An 11,349-nucleotide genomic window follows, 5' to 3' on the forward strand; every position below is an offset into this window, starting at 1 on the left:
CTTAAGTGCACTGCCAGAGGTGGCGATAGTTGGTGGGGACTGGAATAGTGTAATCAGGGTGGGTGATGTGGACCCAAGAGGAGCTGGATATATGTCTGTGGCTCTTAGGGATTTATTAAGGGATGTTAGGTTACGTGATGCCTTTGGGGGAGCGGTGTGGGAGACTGAATATACGTTTGTTAGGAGTGGATATGCTGCGAGACTAGATAGAGTGTACCTTTCTCAGGGAGTGGACGTGAAATCTTTCAGTACTGTTGAGACTACAATGTCAGATCATAGGGCAGTGGTGGTGGAGGTTGGGTGGGGGACGCTCGCGGACATATATAGAAGTTATTGGAAATTAAATATAAGTGTGTTAGGAGATGAGGAGGGGTTGGAGGGGTTTTCAGTCCTATGGAGGGAGCTTAGTGTGGAAGAACAGGGAGTGGATGACATTGTGACATGGTGGGATAGTGTCGCAAAGGAAAGGATTAGAAAGTTTTATGTGAGAGAAGGAAAACGTATTAATAATTTAAAATATGGACTGGCTAACTATTTAGAGGATAGGTTAAGAGGTTGCTATGGGAGGGGGGTGGGTGGGAATAATTTTCCTATGGATGAAATAGCTGAAATAAAGGGGAGGTTGAGGGTGTTGCAAAATGAAAGGTTTCAAGCTGTAAGGATGCAGGCAGGGGTGGAGAAAGTGCTTTGGGGCGACAAGCCGTCAGCGTGTGTTTTGCGGCATCAAAAGCAAAGGCAGGCGCTGACGGCTATACCATGTTTAGAGGTAACGGAGATGGTTGGGAATTATAGAGTAGGGCAGGAGATACGAACCACGAAGGGGATGTGTGCGTATGCGGAGGCTTGGTACGAGAAATACTGGAACAGTGGGGGGGTGGGTGACGGGGCATTGGACAAGGTGTGTACGTATGTGACGTGTAATTTAGGAAATAGTGATCGAAAGGCTTTAGGTGGGACGATTACGGCAGAGGAAATAGAGAATGCGTTAAGGGGAATGAGGAAGGGGAAAGCTCCCGGTATTGATGGTCTCCCGGTAGAATTTTATTTACAACATTGGGCGTTGATAAAGGAATTTATAGTTAGGTTATTTAATAGTATGAAGGAGAAGGGTAAGTTGGGGGAGAAGCAGGAAACAGCAGTAGTAGTGTTGGTCCCGAAGGTCAAGGGGCAGCCCACCCTTCGGGAGTACCGAGCCATATCACTGATGTGTGCAGACTATAAGGTGTTTGCAAAAATTTTAGGTAATAGGTTCAAATGTGTAGTGGAGAGGGTGGTGTCAAAATCTCAGTTCGGGTTGATGGGAAGGTCGATGATTGAAGGACATGGGATACTGAGAAGTTTTGTGGAAGCTACGGGTGGGGGTGGAGGGGCGGCTTTGTTGGCTCTAGACTGGCAGGGAGCATATGATAGAGTGGAAAGGGGAGCTTTGCAGGTTATACTTAGGAGACAGGGTTTTGGGGAGGAAATAGTCGAGTGGGTAAATACGTTGTACAAGGGGGCGAAAATGAGGATACAGATTAATGGGTGTATGGGGAGGGAAATTGCAATGGGAAGAGGCCTTAGACAGGGATGCCCCATGTCCCAAATATTGTTTGCGTGTTTCCAGGACCCCTTTTATAGAATGGTTGACCGTAGCTTATGTACGCCATGTGTGGGAAGTGTGGGGGGTGGGAGGGCCTGGCCGGGGTTAATTGGATACGTTGACGACACCACTGTTCTCATTCGTGCAGGGATGTCAATGAGAGTGTTGGACGAGGTGGTGCAATTATTTGGAAGTGCCACGGGTATGCAGGTAAATAGTGCGAAGTCAAGGTGCATGGGGTTGGGTTCTTGGGTGGGGGGTGTGGGGGGGAGATGTAATGTTGTTAAAGAATGGGCGGTGTCTTTAAAGATTTGTGGTATTATTTATAGGGATGATATGGTTGCGGCGCGGGAGGAAAATTCGGATAGGTTATTGGAAAGGATCGTGGGGCGTCTAGGTGTTCTGAGACCCCAGCACCTAACTCTGATACAGCGAGTGATAGTCGTGAACATTTTATTGTATAGTAAGGTTTGGTATGTTGCAGCTGTGTTCCCAATTACAGGGACAGCGATTGCGGGGATACTAAGACGGGTGTACAAATTTTTATGGGGTTCACGTTGTGATTGGTTACGGAGGGAGGTTGTAATGTTACCTGTAAGTCAGGGTGGGTTGGGGTTGTTGGATTTGAGACGGAGGGCTAAATGTGTGTTCATTAAATGGGAAGTGTTGCGTGAGGGTGTGAACGCGGGGCGTTTGGGAAGGATACACGACAGGCTGGGTATGTGGTATCGAGGAATGGAGTTGAGGGAATGTGAAATAGTTTTGAGGGCTGTTATGTTGGTTAGGGAACTGAGAAAGGTTCGTATAAGGGTTTTCTGTAGGTTACTTGTAGGTAGGTGCGTTGTCCCAGTTGAGGGTTTGTTCCCCATGTATGCGTGGAAGAGTATGTGGTTTAGATTTAGTAAATTGAAGTTAAAACCTCGGGCGCGTGAGGTGATGTTTCGTTTTCTGCATGGGATCCTTCCGTCTGGTGAGATATTACGAAACAGACAGGTTGTAGAGGGTGGGGGGTGTGGTATCTGTGGAGGGGATGAGACAGCGTTCCATGTAGTTTACTTTTGTGAAGGGCTAGAGGAGGTTAGGTGCTGGTTAAGTAGGTTGGTACAGAGGATGGGGGGCCGTGGGGTGTCGGTTTTGCGTGCTCTAAGTCTAGATATGGGTGGGTTAGACGAGGGTGTCATAAGAGCTTTAGATTATATCATGGTAGATTATATATATATGTCGTGGGTGATGAGGGGGAGAGGGGATAGTGAGGAGAGAAGAAAGGTTCTTGCGGTAACGTTCTATAGTACGAGGTGTCGTAACAGAGATTTGTATGGGAGGAGGTGGGATCAGGCTTTCTCAGAGGGGTATAGAATGCTAACGTTAGGGATTCTCGTAAATCTGTGATTGGATATGAGTGAGTGAAGGGGTTTTCATAGGTTGGAGGGAGTCAGGGGGCAACAGCGGGCTCGCCTCCCTGGGGGGGGGGTCGTGAGAGTGTTGTGAATGTGGGTTTGGAATGGTTTCCTGGTTTTCATTGGGACTTTATGGCATCCAAGTGTGGATGTAGAGCTCAAGGTCTCGTTATGGTAGATATAACACTTTTCAGAATGTAGGTATAATATAGTAGATTTTTTATGTATAATTATGATGTGTATCAGTCTTGTATAACATGATTCTTGAGAAATAAGTAATTTGCGACATGCAGTGTGTTTTAGTTTGTATTTATGTTACGTGCTGGGTTTTTGCACGATGAGAGATACTTATATCCTGTTTTGCATTGTGCATACAGTGCATATGATTAATGTGATTTTGTGAAAATTTTTGTGTACGTGTGGGTGTGTGTGTGGATGTGGGTGTGTGGGTGTGTATGTGTATATATATAAATATATATCTCTTTCTATTGTATTGAGCCTTTGTCATGGGTCGGACGTTATGTAATACTTTATATACGCATGATTGATTCTTTTTAAAGTTTATAATTAAGGTCTGTACCTTGATACCGGTTTGGTGTTCATGCAAGTTCTTGATGTTAAGTTTTAGTCTGTATGGTATACAGACATATCTAGACAGTTTAGTGACGTAGTCCATTTGTCTGAAAGTTTTATATGGGTGTATTGTAACAGTATAGAGCTTGTTATTGTGTTCTAAGCTGTATTCTTTTCTGTTTATTTGTATGTTGGGATATGTTCAGCTGTATTGTTAGGGATAAGTATGTAGATTATCTAGTCAGATTATGATGTTAGGTTTTGGTTTTTTGATTAATGTGAAGGATGGGATTTAACTGATATAACTTCTTTGTATATTTTATGTTCAAGTGTATTGAACCTTTGTCAGATGTCATTTATATGTACAATTTATATATATGCAAGGTTTTGTATATATGTCAATTCATGACCCTGTGACATGTAATTTTGTTTTTAGTTATGTTCTTGCTGTAAGTTTTTGTTGTAATATCTTGCGAGCATGTAGGTACAATCCGTTTGTCAGTTAATTTGATTAGGTTCCATACTGTTTCTTTATTTTTATGTTAAACTGTATTGGTTATAAATAAAATATAAAAAAAAAAAATCCACTGCACCATACGATCCTTAATTAAGAGTAGCGCACCTCTATTCTATTCTATTCTATTCTATTTGATTCGCCGGTAATCCCGGCCCGGGTCTCTTCCATTTTGGTGACCCGGCATTGGCTCCCCGGGTAGGGAAGTGACATTTATCTTTACTTGCACCTGTGTGGCAGGTCTTCAGCAGGAAGGGGGGGGTACCTCACCGGCCCTATGGCCAGATGACGTACCAAACGTTAGTGTGCACTAACAGTGGCTGGTGTGCAGTGCAATGGAGGCCCAAAGCAGGCCCTCGCAGCAACTTCAGCGGGGGGGCGGATGACATGCAAGGACTGGAAGTAAGGTTTCCAAGTCCCTGACAGCTAAGTACACAAGATGTGCTGCCTCATTTTCTCGGGTCTGCCCTACTGGGGTCATTGGGAAGTGTCTACGGCGAAGGGGCATCGTAGCCGGGCAGTCTAACAGGTAGTGCACCAAGGGCTGTGGAACCATTCGGTCACAATGGGCACAGAGCTCCTCTCGTGCCCGTTCAACAATCCGCGCAGTGGTGAGATACCCTAAGCGTAGGCGGTGGATATGCACCCTCAGTTCCCTGGACTGTGTCCGAAGACTTGGAGGGGGCACCCTGTGGGTCGCCCTGACATACCAACAGAGGCTCCGTGACTCCCCAGGGTCAGGGAATGGGCGCCTCGCCGCACCAGCAGCCAACAGTGCAATCTGGCTGAGGCTGATGGAGATCGCAGCATGTGGCTGTGCCTCGAGGGTTGCAGTCCTAGCAGCCTCATCTGCAGCATCATTGCCAGGGATACCCACATGGCTCGGGATCCAGTTGATGGTAGCCCTGCGACCCTGGGCCATGAGAGTCTGCAGGTCACCCCGGATGGATGTGATTAAGTGTATGTTGTCCTTTGGCTCTCTGTGCATAAGCGCTTGGATTGCTGCCTTGGAATCAACGTGGATGATGGGGGGATGCTGATGGCCTGCAAGAGCATGCCGCAGAGCTTGTTGGATGGCAAAGAGTTCGGCCTGGAGGATGGTGCAATGGTCTGGGAGGCGCCAACCTGCTGTCAGATTGCTGTGGAAAATCCCAGCAGCTGTGCGGCCTGCCACTGGGTCTCTGGAGCCATCAGTGTAATATGGCACACACCCTGGGCCTTCCGCACCCACAATGCTAGCCGAGGCAAGGTGGTGCAGAATGTCCCGGGTGCAATGCCTCTTGCTGTCTGGTAGGGTTGTCCAGCTCACTGCAAACAGCTCTGGTGCCCAAGGGGGTGGCACCGTGTAGTTCGCTGCCAGTCTGTCGCAGCCCCCCGCCTGGAGCAATGTCATGGGCAAGAGCTTCTGTGTGGCATCTGCTACCGACCACATCCATCGGCGGCCGGGATGCAATGGAATGACCTGTCCCTGGCGGACCCGTAAATCTCTCATCAGTTTGTCAACCCCTGGGAGTCGGAGATACTTTGCAATCCTCCTGGCAGCTACCAGTTGGATCCTGTCTTCAAGAGGCTGTAGCTGCACCTCAAGGTTCAGAGCCACTGCATTGGCCCACCTAGGAGCCCCCAGCATGGCCCGTACAGCTGTGTTCTGGATGACACAGAGGGATTTGATGTTTGTGGGTCTGGCGTGAACCAGAGCAAGTGCCCCATAGTCAACGAGGGAACGTATTGCCTGGATGTAGAACAACCTCATGACCTCGAGGCTGGCCCCAACCCTAGGGTTGGCCATGGCACTCAATGCCCTGACCCTCTGCAGAGCCCTCTCTTTAATGTGGCGCACATGTTTCTGGAAGGTGAGGTGCCTGTCAATGTAGATGCCAAGGTACCTATAACTGTGAACCCACTCCAGGTCGATGCCCAGGACCCGCAGCCTCTGACTGGGCACCTTGGTGCGAAGGATCATGGCTTTGGATTTTGCTGCAGATATCTTGAGTCCCAAGTGACGGCAGGTGGAAGCCAGCAGATCGAGGTCCTCCTGGGCACGCTGCAAAAGCCGGCGCTTCCTAGGTACGACAAGTGCCAGGTCATCGGCATAGCTGAGGAGGACGGTCCCTCTGGAGAAAGGCAAGCACACCAGCTGGTGCATCAGTACATTGAACAGGGTGGGACTAAGCACCCCGCCCTGTGGAGTGCCATTGTCCAGGGTCTTGAGAGAAGAGGCATGCCCCTGGAAGCGTACCCGGGCCCGCCTGTCCTGGAGATAGGAACGAAGCCATGAAAGCAGCCTGCCTTTAATCCCCCTGCGGGCCAAGAGTGAGAGGATGGCAGGTGCACTGGCTAGCTCAAAAGCTTTCTCGAGGTCAAGAAAGACAACAATGTGGGCTTGGGCGTCCGACCCAATGCCGGTCAGTAGAGTGGTAAGGCTTTCGAAAGTGCCCACTCCTCTGGTGAAGCCATAGAGGTGTTTATGAGGAGGGCCAAGCTTCCACCTCAGGCGCTCCAACACCATCCTTTCAGACACCTTCGAAATGCAACTGGTGAGGGAGATGGGTCTCACACTGCCAGGATCCCCAGGCTTAGGAATCGGTATGATGTCAGCCTCCTTCCATACGACAGGGAGTTTGCCAGCTCGCCAAGTCTGGTTGATGACTCCCAGGACAGCTGAATGTCCAGAATGGCCAGACCGAGTGATCATGCCATAGGTGATACCATCATGCCCCGGAGCAGTGTCTCGATGAGATGTGAAGGCTGCCTGGAGCTCCTGGTCGGTGAAGTCTTCATCTGTGACATCCCCAGCCTGGCATGCTGCTTGGATCACCATCACCCTTCTAGGAAGGAGGGTGGCTTGGAGGTCCTGGAGATCCTGAGGCAGTTGAGCCATGGCCGCTCTGGAGGTGAATAGGTCCACCAGACGCTCTGCCTCCGTTGCGGGGTCTGGGTGCAACCGAGCCACACTGCGACGCTGCCCAGTGGCCAATCGTAACTTGGTCCAAATCTCAGATAAGGTGGAGGAGTAGCTGAAGGAGGCACACCACTCGAACCATTTAGCCTGCCGGACCCTGTGTGAGACATGGCGTGCATGCCGCACCACTTCCCTGAGCAGACGCATGGACTCAACCGTGGGATTACGCCTGTGCATCTTGCGTACAACATTGATGCGGTGGTTCTGTTCCCTGATGTCCTCATTGTAAAACCACCAGTCACGTTTATATGACCCTCCACCTGTAATCTTAGGTATTGCTGCCTCAGCTGCACATGTGAAGGCCACCTGCAAGCTTTGAGCCGCCTCATCTGGGTCTTCTGGAAGGGGAGACTCCGCCCACCAACGCTCAATGACCTCCTGGAAGCACTGCCAGTCGGCCTTTTTTAGATTCCATCTGGGGGTAGGTGTGGGGAGCGGGCACCGCTGGACCATCAGCGTAGTGACCACTGCAAAGTGATCACTGGTGAGACGGGGGTGGACCTCCCATCTCGCGCTCGAGAGCAACCGCCTAGAGATGAGTGTGACATCCAGGCGGCCACCATAGTGATGGGTTGGCTCACCATTATTGAGGAGGGCGATCTCAGGGACCTCCTCCAGCACAGCCGCAAGGTGCCTCCCAGCTGCGTTGGTAGGAGAGACAGAAGAAAGTATTGGGTGGTGGGCATTGACATCCCCAGCCACAACAAGACCCTCCCGTGGGGCGAGTGCTGCCACCTCTGAGATGTCAAGGGTGTACCGAGAGCTTCTGTAAATATTGTAAACCACGAGAGGTCCATCCGCCAGGTGTAGGGTGACAGCCTGAACCTCTACGCCCTCCCCACAGTCGATGGGGTCAGTGGAGATTGAATGAGGGATAGTGGTCCTGACGTAGATCGCCGTGCCCCTGCCAGTCCCTTCCAGGCGCTGTAGGTAGGCAGAGAATCCCGGAATACGTGGCTGCAATTGACGTGACAAATCGGTGAGTGTCTCCTGAAACAGGAAGACATCAACCTCATCCTGAACTGCAGCTTCAATCACTAAGTGAATTTTCCGCTGCAGCCCACAAATGTTCCACTGGAGGATCTTCAAGGGCCGCAGAGGTGGCTCACTGATTCCATCTCTGCCTGGGACTCGTCGTCCGTTGTTGGCGACTCCGGGGCCTCCTCCATCACAGACTGGAAGGACTCCTGGATGATGGCTTGAAGTTCCATCGAGTCTTTCCTGTCCAGTAGGACCACGCCCAGCATCCATGACAGGAGCTGCCTGCAGGCGCCCCTGTCCTCTGCCGACGGCAGCAGGCGACAGAGGAGCGCTGAGATGACCCCGATGGTTTTCTTCAGTCGATCCGGAAAGGATTCGACCATTACCTCTGCAGGCATTGAGCTGGACGACCCGTCGAGGCGGGGCTGGGTCACTGGGTATGTCTGGGTGGCTGTCGACACTGCAGCAGCATAAGCTGGGTGCACCCTGGGCCCGGCATGAGTGGCCATGGGCTTCCAAGTCCCCTGGCGGGGAACCTCTGCCTGTCGCTGGCTGCTCACAGGAGGGGCCTGTCCTAGGGAAGAGGCCTGCTGGCCGTATGGCAAGGAATGTTGGTGCCCAGCTGGGACCTGCCTGGCCTGTGGCTGGTTTTCCCAATGATTCTGCCTTCTTGGCCACCTTGCCATCTGACGCCGCAGTTGACCGCGCTGCTGCAAACCAGTGTCTGCCCTCTGATGCCCCCGCTGGGAGCCCAGTGCTGGGAACTCGCTGGTATTGCCCTCCTGTGGTATCCGGGGAACCGTGATTGGAGCCCATGCTGACTGTTGCTGGGCAGTTCCAAGGCTGGGCGGCGTCGGGGCTGTCGGGTCGTTCCGATGACGAACCTGCTGCCAGTGCTGCACCATCACAGGACAGCTCCGGTTCCAGGCATGGTGCCTCTTTGAGCAGTTGGCACACTTGGGCGCTGGCCGAAGGGCTTCGCCAGGTGGATGTTTGAGGATTGCAATGCAGTCCTTCGAGTCGTGTGCCTTGCTGCACACACCACACTTCTTCTCTCGCTGGCAGGTGGCTGCAATATGATTGAACCCCTGGCAGTTGAAGCATTGTACTGGGCCTGACAGGTATGGTCGGGTCTTGAATCTTCCCCAGACCCCAAGGTCCAGGTGCGTGGGAAGTGGACCTTTGTGGTGGATCAGCACTTGGCGGGTGGGCACCTTGTTCACCGTTGCAGTGAGTCGCTCCGCCTTGACAATATTGGGCACTTCCAAAATGGGGTCCAGTGGGAGGGGCACAGGGACGTGTAAAAGCACCCCCTTGTACACCTTCTCCGAAGCAAGCAGTTCCACCATGCTGGGATGGGTCACAACCAGCCCCTTCAACTCCTCGTAAGAGTCTTCGTCCCGAGGAATGACCAGAACCTCGTTCCTGAGAGTGAACTCGCAGCGGAACTTGAGGTGGGGGAGACCTTCCAGATACCTTACAAACCCGTAGTTGGGAACCTTGAATTTGTTGAAGGCCCTGGTTGCTTGTGCCCGAGCTGAGCGGGAACTCCTCCTTCCACGTGGAGTCAACCAGTCCCCGTCCACTGTGGAGGCCAACGCAACTGGTGTAGGGACCTGGGATGGCTCCATCCTTGCCACTTGAGGAGCTACATCCTCCTGGCTTCCTTCCACGACCCCTATGGCCATCTGGGGGTGCAAGTCTTCTTGGGTAGGGGCTGCCGACGGACCTAGTGGCAGATTGGTAGATACTGCATCCTTGGCCTTCTTGGTGGGGGCTCCCACCTGCCCCACGTCGTCCTCCAACTCGTCCCCGCATTCCAAGGAACGTTTAGGCCGCTCTCCTGGATCTGTCATGGTGACTGTAGGTGTGGGGACAGAGCCAGCAGCAGAGCTGCTGCCTGTGACCTCACAGCCGCCCACACTGGGTGCAGAGCTGTGAGGCTCAGAGCCCCAGTCGGGGCCCGTAGCCACCCTCTCGTGGCTCACTGCTCTGAAGCACTGAACACAGTCCAAGGATCACCAGGAACGACGCTAATCTGTGCGTAAACTAACACAGATTTGCGAACACAATACACACTGTTTTTCAATCGTCGTCCAGTCGATAATCCTTATGAATTCTCCGATGTGTGTGATTTTTCCGATGTTTTAACAAATTTACGGTTGAACAAAATAAGTTTAACTTTTTAACAACAATTATAACACAAACAAATATGTTATGTAAATTACTTATAATTTTCACAAATTTTGTGCAACTGTTAGAAAGTTTATTTTTGTTAGTTAGTTAGTTAAAGATTAGCCGGTATTCTCCCGGCCCGGGCCTTGTCCAAGTGGTGGCCCGGCCTTGGCTCCCTCTTTAGGGAGTGTCTGAGACCTAAGTCTCCCATGGGAGGAGGCACAAGTACCTCCTCATCTTTGGGACCAACTGTCCCCAGGCCTAGCCACAAGCTAGGCCTCTCTGGTCTGCCATCCCCGCCCCAAGGGGGCAAATGGGAATGACAGTCTTATGAGCTAAAGGCTCGGGCTCAGGCACCTACCCTACCCTAGAAGGGTTAGGCATGGTGTCGATCTGTTTATTTTTGTTAATATCATTATGTTTTATTTTAAAAGGAAAAATATTATAGTTAATGTAATTTGAAGATAATTGATAATTTAAAAATTATTTCTCACATTTTTGTAAGTTTTCTTTTAGTTTAAACACAGACTAAACTAATGTAACAAGTAAGTTACTTTATGTAAGTTTTCTGTTAGTTTAAACACAGACTAAACTAATGTAATAAGTAAGTTACTTTATGTAAGTTTTCTGTTAGTTTAAACACAGACTAAACTAATGTAACAAGTAAGTTACTTTATGTAAGTTTTCTGTTAGTTTAAACACAGACTAAACTAATGTAACAAGTAAGTTACTTTATGTAAGTTTTCTGTTAGTTTAAACACAGACTAAACTAATGTAACAAGTAAGTTACTTTATTTACAAACTTATAAATACAATTACGCAATTTATTTTATATTTTATTTAAAATAATACAATACATTAAATAAATAAAAGAAGACAGTATCAGTTCTTCCACAGAATTATAATTTTCATTGTGGAAATACACACTGAACGTTTATCTTTGTACTGACACAAACTGTTAGTTAGTTTTTTTTTTTTTTTTATATTTTATTTAGAACAATACAATACAAGAAATAAATAAAGACAAAAACAGGTCTTACAGAATAATCATGAACAACCACACAAACATGAACTTGAGATAACACAAATATCCCTCCTCACCCATACATGAAAACCCCTACACCTATGATAACCAATAACCGACTAATTCCAATTGCATTGTTAT

The sequence above is a fragment of the Cherax quadricarinatus genome, chromosome 89, assembly GCF_038502225.1.
Source record: "Cherax quadricarinatus isolate ZL_2023a chromosome 89, ASM3850222v1, whole genome shotgun sequence".
NCBI lineage: Eukaryota > Metazoa > Arthropoda > Malacostraca > Decapoda > Parastacidae > Cherax > Cherax quadricarinatus.